The following is a 10,203-nucleotide window of genomic DNA, read 5'->3' as shown; positions in this document are numbered from 1 at the left end:
AACGTGAACACCCCCCCTTTCCGTTTCCGCCAACGAGCAATGAGTCTTCCAGCAGAAATCAATGGGATTTACAAAATGCGCTAAATGTGCAATAAAACACGATAGAAACTGTATTTCGCTACGATACCTGATTCAACCACTCTATATCATCCTAGACAAACCACAAAGGGGGCTCAATGTTCAAAATACCGGAAAAAAACGAAAAGCTCACAGCAACATATTGAAAAAAAGAACTATGAACTAGTTCATTTTTTGGAACTGTGAACTTAGTTCAAAATTTTGAATTATGAACGTTTAACTGAACTAGTTCATTTTAAAATTTGTGAACTGAACTTTGAACTAGTTCACGAAGAAAGTGAACTTTCCCAACACTGAATACCAGAGTCATTAAGCAAGAAAACAACCGATACCACCGTTGGATAAAGGAGGCGATTGAAATAAGAAAACGGAGCCTGAAGACGATGTACAGAGATGAGGGAGCATTATGCTCTCCCATAGCTGGAGTGCCGTCCTGGGGGGCGGCAGACTGACAGCAGGAGGTGTGGTTCACCAGTCAAAAAACTCACATCTCCGTTAATATCAGCTGATAAGAACGCGTCACACTAATACACCTGTGTGACCTTCTGATGAAGACGGAAATATATCCGTCGAAACATGTCAAGGTGAAGAAAAATAACATCTACCAATATATGTGTCTGTGATAAAAGAAAACTATAAATATTTATCTCAAGTGTAGACACAATGAATACATTACAACTTATTAAGGTTAATAAGTTCACACATGTTGAGCGAGTGTGATCTGTTTTCTGCTTCATATAATATAGCCTTTAAAGGCTTTTATTTTGAAGGTAATTTTAAACCGGAAGTTCTGTTTATGTGTATCAAAGGAATTATTAACTTTAATAAGCATTGTTCCCGCTTTAGATCCCCTACCTGCAAAATACATAATTAGCAGTTTAATGAAGGACTTATTAACCTTAATAAGCATGGTTCCCGATTTAGATCCCGTACCTGCAAAATTCACAATTAGCAGTTTAATAATGGATTTATTAAACTTATTAAGCGTAAAATGTGCTTAGTAAAGGTTTAACAATGATATAATAGGTAAGTTAGTAAGACTCAATAAATGGGTTTGTAATGCTTTTATAAGAACTATAAGAAACTCATAAGACCATTATTAATGTTATTAGGTCAATCATTAAATACTTAACAAGTTTCTTATCAGTGCTTATTAAAGTCTTATAATCTCGCAATAGACATGTTTATTATATAATTTTTAACACGTATTGATAGGCTTATTAACACATTAATGTTAGTAAGCATATAATAAGGTCTTATTAGATATTAAAAAAGGCTTATTACAAGGACCTTAATATAAAGCCTTACCATGTGTTCTCTATGTTCTCTCACTCTGTCCCTGTACAAATCCCAGCCTTGCGGCTGCCATTTTCACTTTGAAATCTCTCGTCCTCTCTCTCTCTCTCTCTCTCTCTCTCTCTCTCTCTCTCTCTCTCTCTCTCTCCCTCCCTCCTATGAATTACGTGTTCTTCAACAGCTAAAAACGTCCCCTCCCTCTATACAAACCCTATGTGCAGCACCAGTCAATGCACGCAGTGTTAATCTTCATTATATACGACTGTGACCTTTGACAAACTCCCCTGCCCTTGCTCCCAGGTGATTAATGCCGACCGGGGTAATTGGCTGTTAATTGGATGAGAGACTATTGACCCGGGCGCTGGGGAAAACAAGGCGGCAGCGTATTGCATGGTCTCTCCTGTATTGATAAGTAGGCTTCAAGTGGTGGGAGACAATGGGCCGGTTGGATGGTGTCAATTTGTCATCATTATTGCTGGTCAGCAATAATGACATATATATATATATATATATATATATATATATATCTGTCTGTCTGTCTGTCTATTGGTGTATCCATTGATCTTATATCTGTCTGCCTGCTTCTCATCTTCTTCCTCTTTTGCCCTCCACGTCTAAATGATCTAAGCTCCTGTCTGCGGCCGTTCAGACAGCGTGTTGTCGGAGACAGGGAAGAGCGAAGGCAAGAGTTCCCTTGTTCTGTTCCACAGCAAATAGGGATCTTGTCACAGTGACGCACAATAACTTTTTTCTTCAGTCACAAAGTGCCATCGTTAACTCTGATGACAAACTTCCACGATATACCCAAGATTGTTTTTACTAGACCAAAAAAAACCAAAGTGTACTTCTCACATGTTCGTGTGTGTGTGTGTGTGTGTGCGTGCGTGCGTGCGTGCGTGCGTGCGTGCGTGCGTGCGTGCGTGTGTGTGTGTGTGTGTGCGGTTGTGTGTATGTTGGTCTGTGCGCTCTTGTGTCTGTATATGTCTGTGTGTGTGTGTGTGTGTGTTTGATTTGTATGAATTGCAGATGATGTACAGCCTATACAGCAAAATTGAAAGATTAAAGATGAACACTGAGATTATTTTATGGATTGTATCCGTACACTGCTTTCCTATCCCCTGGGCTTATTTAGTGTTCCTCTGAATATTTAGCGACACACACATAAACACACTCAGGCAATCATACACACACACATGCACTCAGACACATGCAAGCACGCACACTCAAACACACACATGCACCCACCCCAGCATGACACACACCACACACACACACACACACACATGCACGCACGCACACACACACACACACACACACACACACACACACACACACACACACACACACGCACACACACACACACACACTCACACACACACAGGACCTTAGGAGGTGTGTCTCCTCACCTAGATATCTTAGATAACTTTAGAAGCAAAGGCGCCAACCATCAACCTATTCTGTAATTATTGAATCCAAAGCAGTAGAAATAGATTGCTAATTACATCCTGCTGCTGGCTAATGCTTTGTATGCTTGACAGTCAAACCTGTTTAGATTTGGTCATACATGATCAAACCAACACATTCTTAAACATAGTTACACAACCACCTTTCGTAAAATCCTAGTGGATAGATGTCTTCACTTGATTTTGCCTTTTTTTGCCTTTTACTTTTATATGATTTTATGATAGAGTGAGATGGACAGGAAGGTATACGGAATAGAGGGGAGGACATGCAGATGGGTCGTTTCGATCAGGACTGAGCATTAACATGATCTACCTGGTGAGCCACACGGGCGCCCCCAATTTACATACCGTTTTGATATGTCATTTTAGACCCAGTGTATCTAACAGATATTTTTTGGGTTGTTGACAGTGCGCAGATAGTGCTTTAACACAACATTCAGGTAAAGGAGATTTGGCCATTCTTGTAATTGGATTTAAATCATCCGTTTTGACAACAAAGCAGTCCACTGAAAAGAAAAACAGATTTAAAGTGATGATTTAGTAAGTGAATATAGACGAGAAGGCACTTCAGACTCAAGAGAGGTATGTAGAGGTAAAGCCAAGCCAATAAAATGATTCAAAAGGTATGAATACTGATCTTTAAAGATGTGGAGCTGTTAGCGCTTCAAGTATATTATCATGTTAGAATTCTGATTAAAGGTAATTTTTGTACGGATGGGACTGAAGAAAATTAGACCCCTTTGATTTTCTTGCTTTGCAAATAAGTGATACGAGGCACCAGTACTGAACTCTCTCTCTCTGAGCGAAATACTAACATTTAGGTTTCAATGGCAGTTAAAGTATAACATGAATTAAGCAAGTAAACAGGTTGTGTTTGGACTTTTTGGTTTAAAAAGGATTCGGATATAAAAATAAATCAACAGAGAAGAAAGAAAATAAAACATTGAAGTCAGGGTTGAGCATCTAAAATAGTGTTGAATAGTTTAGATATCATTTAAATTTATGAACCTCTGGTTACCCTATGAAATAAAGCTAACAGACTGACTTGCAAATCTTTTGCACACACAGATAAGGAGGAAAATAAAAAATGCAAGCAAGGGTTTAGCTTTCCCTTATGCTTTCATCTGTGCTAGAGAAATGGGAGCTTCGTAAAAGTATGCAAAATAACGTAAGCACATCTAAATGACTTTTCTAATTGCTAGCAAAAAATATGTAGTATGTAAATAGATCTCAAATATCCACTAACATGTTCAGCCTTTTTGGCTGAAGTCTTTTAAAGCTGGTCTGAACAAATATTCACCTCCCCCAAAATGGAGAAACTACTCAGACATTGACAAATAGCTCTCAGATGTAAATGACCTAAATCGATGACGTGAACCAAACGATGATGTCAACATTCATTTAACTCCCAAATCAATCATCTCTTCATTCTGTTTTATTAGGAAATATTAGGTAGGTAAGAGCAACGACGGCAGCCTCCTCCCGGGGGTGTTTTTGTCGGACAGTGGCCATCTTGTGTCTGGCCGAGACTCGAAACAGGGACTGACACCCATTGGGGAGTGGAGCACCTGAGATGTCAGTGCCACCCAGCGCACACCGCCGTTGCAATTAGTTGCAATTACTGCCTGCTCAGCGAGAAACAAACACACAGGGCCGTTGGTTTTCTTTAAACGAGGTGCTATTACACTGTCAGCAGTGTGCCCTGCAATGCTCATTAGGACACAAAGGCATACCTTTCACTTCCTTACCATGCCAGTGACGTGCACCCCCCCAACACGCACTCTTCCAACATGCATGCTCAGCTCACACCTGGGAGACACCACGTCTGTGTGCAGACTGCTCATGATGGTCCGGTATTTGGGGGATATTAGGGTTATAAGGCAGTCCCTACCGTGGCTATATCATAGCGTATTTGCCCCATTTGTTCTTAGTGTTTTCCTGACCCAACCTGTGTGTTTGTGCTTGAGTGCACTTGAGAGATGAATGAGGAATTGATGCTTTCAGAGTTTTTACCTCTTCTGTATTATATTAATGGAATTCCACCTTTTACCAGTATTGTGCATGCAAAGAGACTCACAGAAATGGATTCACCAGGTTTGTTTTATTGACCTTGTTTTGACAAGGGAAACAAGCCGGGAGTGTGTACAGCAAATGTAAACAAACACAGCTATTATGTCAACATTTCCAGGTGTTCTTAAAAGGGAGAGAGAGAAATAGAGGAAGAAGAAGGGAGAAGAGACAGAGAGAGAGAGAGAGAGAGATTTCTAGGGCTGCGTTGAAAGCATTCTCTGAATTTTTGTATAGAAAGTGGATTAATCATTGATTGGGTTTCAGAATGAATCAGATATAGATAATGAATTTTTTAAATAGACTCAATGGTGGATGGGATTGATTTTTTGAAGAATGCTGATGTGAAAGGTAGAATGGGTCAAGGAAAAGTGAAAAGGTGAAGGTAGAGGGGCTACTGGGTGGAGGTGGAGAGCTTTTTGAGACAGACGTTTTTTGGGGTGGTGTGTTGATGGAGCCAGAGAGGAATTGTGGGGAGAGGTTGATTGTTTGAGTCAGTGTCTGAAGGGTTTGTAGGTTGAGGTCGGGTGTCTATGGGGGGAGGTAGAGGGGTTCATGGGGTGGAGAAGGCCATTTCTGTGGGTTAGGTTGGGGTAGAGGTTGGGGGGTGTACTGATAATAATTTATTTTCTTCACTTGTGCCATGTAAATCAATGTTTTTCTACATGCTAATGTACTTTGACAATTGTTAATATTGTTTTTACACGGCACTGAATCAAATGTTTCTATAGTCTGACAACGACAAATACATCCAAAGAGGATGAATTGAAATGACTCTTTTGACCCCTTTCCAGTTGCCTTTCATTCAGCCAAGCTTAACTTGTCAATCGCCAGGATGGCACCAGTGTGATGAAGGGGAAAACAAAGAGAAATGGCTGGCAGGAAGTCTAAGCGGGAATATAATTGCAGCTGTACTGTGCTGAAAAGGCTATTCAAATGCCATCCTGCGCAACACTGATTGCCCCACCCTCCCCCCTCCCCCCTTCTCCTCCCACTTGCCCTCTCTCAATGCTTTCCCTGTCATTCAAAACATGAGGAGGCCTTTTCACAAGCGTGCCATAGTTAGCATGGCAGAATAACAAGCTAATTAGCGCTCCTCCGGTGATGGATGGCTGTGTCGGGGTGTGAGAGGTGGGCACAGGGGCAGGACAGCACCCCAATACCAACCCAGCCATCTGCCCCACATTGAGGACTTAATTGGAAGAGCGATAGGGTGGTAGAAGCGAGATGGGGGTGGGGGTGTTACTTGGGGACCCGTCTAATTGCAGGGTTGACCCTGGAGTGGATGGTTCAATCTGTGTTACCCCCCACCACCATTTAAATCTCTTTAGCAGCTTCCACTTTATTCTATAGCTGGGGCTTGTTGTCTTTGTCGAGGTCAACAGGGGTCAACAAGTTGCCTTAAGTGACCATCTTAGTGCCAACCGGGGAATGAAGGATGAGGCTGGTTACAAAGGAGCAGGCTGCTGAATTCACGCCACTTATAACCGGATCTGGTTGATCTCACATTGGCCTGCTGGGGCTGTTTGGGGAGAATCTTCCTCAGTTTGACCACACGGCTGCTTCCACAGAGTCTACAGAGGAGAGTGCTCCCACTCTGTCTTACCCTTGAACTTGTTTAAGTTCGAGACAAATGTTGGACCAAAACCCCCAGACCAGGATTGATAAGATTCTGCTGAGCTCTATGTGTCTGCTCCTTCACTCCATTCTTGGACCTCATGGAAGCCAATTGTCTCTATGCTCCTCTGTGCCTCAAAGGCACTTAAAGAGGAAGAACAGGATTGCATTAAGAGGTGCGATGCTGATGAAGCAAATATATTATTAAAAATGCATTAGACCTTTACAACATTTGTCCGGTGTCATGCTCTGACTTTGTAGATCAGGTTACCAGAGTTTAGTCTACCGCTGCAGGGCATGAACTAACATGGAAACACCCACGTGTTTGGTTGGACTGAATCTGTGTATGCCTTTCCGGGCTGAGAGACTTTGACACGCGCCTTACCCTTTAGTGTTTTTAATTCCTTTTTCTCCGCTCCCTTTACCTTTCCTTGTCAGTTTTGTCCATCTAAATATGAATTCCACGTTGCCGTGGTCGTTAGTCGCATGCCAGACAACATGATGGGAGGTGAACTCTGAAGCCGTCAATTTCTTACCCTCTTATTGCATTACCTCCTCCTCGCCTCTTTATTCGTCTGGACGTTCATTCTGGTAATGCCAGCGAGGCTACGGCTCAAATATCACTGGATGTGGAAACAGTTGTGACCCTCTACCCCCCCCACCCCACCCACAATACACACACACACACACACACACACACACACACACACACACACACACACACACACACACACACACACTCAAAACACAGTTCCTTAACTCTCCATCACCACCACCAACCCACTTCCCCCCCAAAAACAGAATTCCCTGAGAAGAAGCAGATGTCAAATATCGGGTTCGTCCAAGATGGTATAACTCATAACAAATTACCATGGATCACTATACCATCATTTACAAAAGCCTCGGGATCAATGGCATTGTAACGTAAGATCCCGCTAATTCCCAAACATCGCTTCCTGATTGCATCACCGCTCCCCAAAAGCTTTATTGGATAAACAATATAGTCCCCGCATGCACGTGGCCCCAGTATCCTCCACTCTCAGATCTGCAACTACAACAAATAGTTGCTGCTGTTGGCTGATTGTTAAGGAAGAATGAACGAGCAAAGAAGAAGAAGAAGAAGAAGAAGAAGAAGAAGAAGAAGAAGAAGAAGAAAGTGGTTGTTGCTTTTATTAAGGTCGCAAGCGCAGGCTATTTCAGTCAGGTACACTGATGCTGATTCACCATGTCACTTTTAAGGGGGCGGAGAAGGAGGGGTAGAGTGGTAGAGGCCTGGTGCTCATTAGTGTGTGTTTGGCTCCAGGTTAGAACCGGGCCCCGGCCTATTGTCACACTGGATCAGATAGCCAGCATAAACACCTTTAATCAAAGTAGGGTGGGTAGTTCAGCGTTCGTCGCAAACGCAAAGTGGCAGTCGGGCTCTGCCTTTACAGTAACCATACACCCGCTGTAACATTCCCTCCTAATGTAGCCGTCATCCTTGTTTGGCCTCAGGTCGGCCCGGCATCGCTTCAGAATAGGAGGGATCTGCATACCCCCCCCCCCTTCAAGCTTTGTCCCTCTCCCTTTCTCTCTCTGCATCTCTCTCCTCTACTAGTGCGACAGATGGCTGGCTGGCTGATGTGGAGGAGCAAGGTGAATTCACGTAAGACGGAGACCGCCCATGCAGATCTTAACTAACTCAAACGTACTTCCGAGTTCCTCTTCCTGAGGCCTGTCTGGGTCTGATGTTTCATCAGCGGACATGTGTCTCGCGTCTCCCAAGCAATTAAACTCCTGTGTGCCAGAGGTTAAACATGAAGGTACATGGAAAGAGAAAATAGTTCTGCTGGATATTATAGTGTAGGCCAGTGTGTAGGACTCCCAGCCAAAAGGTATCCCCAGTGTCCAAAGACTACCTGCAGGGGCATCCTGGAGCAAGAGGCCTTCGTGCTCCTTCAAGACGTGTCTGCAAAATAACAGGATTGGTTTGGAGTAAGTTTAAGTGTTTTGACTAACCTCAACTTTTTTTTCAGTGATACTGACATCCTACTGATTTTACTTTTTAATAAGAATTTATTCATTAAGAAGAATTAAAACATTTTAAATAGTTTGTAAATTATGATTTTTCAAATCAAAAATGATACTATGAACCATTATCAAATGATCTTATTTTAAATGTACAACTGATTATGAATGTATTAACAATGCTTTACAATTTTGAAGTCACTATTTACTACTGCTCTGTTATTGCTTCAAAGTAGCATTTATTCTAAAGTTTTTGTTTGGAGGTGATGTTAAAAATGTTTAACATGGGCCTTGCCCCTGACAGGTGTTCACGGGAAGCATCACAGGAAAAGGCTCATTTGGTTGCACACGGTGCTAGATCAGGATAGATAAGTGAGTAGGCTTGGAGGAGTGGGCTTCTAAGCCATCCACATTGTGGATTGATAAATTGAAGATTAACGGCGGCTGCAGGTTCAACGATGATGAGACTGAACACTTTCATCATCAGGGAAATAATCACATTACCTTCCTCACAAGCTGGCCCAATCACACACCCCTTTGGTTCAACAATAAGAGCGCTCTGTAAAGCACCTCTTGGAAATTCAGTAATAGACCTTCATGAAAACTGTGCTTGTATTGCAGTTATTGCTCAGCTATATTTTGGAGGGAAATAGTTGCAGCTTTCATAAACTCTGGATCAATGGTCGATTTCAATTCTGGATGAACATTGTTGAATTCCATTGTTTCCATTTGTTTGTTCTGTTGCTAGGCGTAACCTCTCATTATTGTTGATAACAGAGTAAATAGTAATAAAAGATCCTTTTATGCATGTTATTTTTTGACAATATGCATACAGATTTTCTTGATTAATTTGGCTTTTGAAATAAATTACAGCATTTTATCAAGACAAATGAAGAGATTGATTGAAGTTAATCTCTTACATCTTTTTTTTACCCTTAATTATGTTTGTATGGTTGGTTTGAATGTCTGTGTGCTGGTTTAATTAGCTTTGTTGATTTTCATTGCTTTGCTGTTTTGTTAACGAAAAGTGTAAACCCCCATTTATATATTAAACCATTCAGGCAAACAACAATCAGGTACCGCAATTGATATTCATTATCATGACAAGATAGTTATGTCCCCAGAAACATTGACAAGCAGCATTTCTCAGCAGTCGGATGCGAAGTTGTCGTGGATACATGCATCAGCAGGCTCTCACAGTGTTTAAAATCAATACAACGATCAGGTGTGGTATTCCTGTAAGATGACGATCCCAATAGAATTATTGACTTTAATGTCACTGCAGCAGTGAGACCTAACATTATCTCCCATTGAAGTGCTAAAAGTTAGTTATTTAATATTATTTTGTTCCTTAAAACACTCCAGTTTAGATCAATAGCTTTAAACATTGAGCTATCCTGTTCCATGTAGTGAACCATCAGAGGTTCTGGTGAGGTTTTCGTGAGTAAAGGGCTGATGGTTAATGGGTTCATACAGTGGGCCAGCCCCACTGCGGTTCATAAGAAAGGCTTTCTGGAGAGCGCACAACTAGGCAAGAGTTGTAACATGGTCCCAATGTGTCGTTTCCTCATCCTGACCTCAGGGTAGAGGAACTAGGGTACACCTTTCTCTACAGCTCACAAGACGGCATACAAGTGATAGATGTGCTATGTCAAGGTATATTTTGAGACGGAAA

This window comes from Pollachius pollachius (assembly GCF_949987615.1).
Source record: "Pollachius pollachius genome assembly, chromosome: 3".
NCBI classification, from domain to species: domain Eukaryota; kingdom Metazoa; phylum Chordata; class Actinopteri; order Gadiformes; family Gadidae; genus Pollachius; species Pollachius pollachius.
This window is presented reverse-complemented; position numbering follows the sequence as displayed.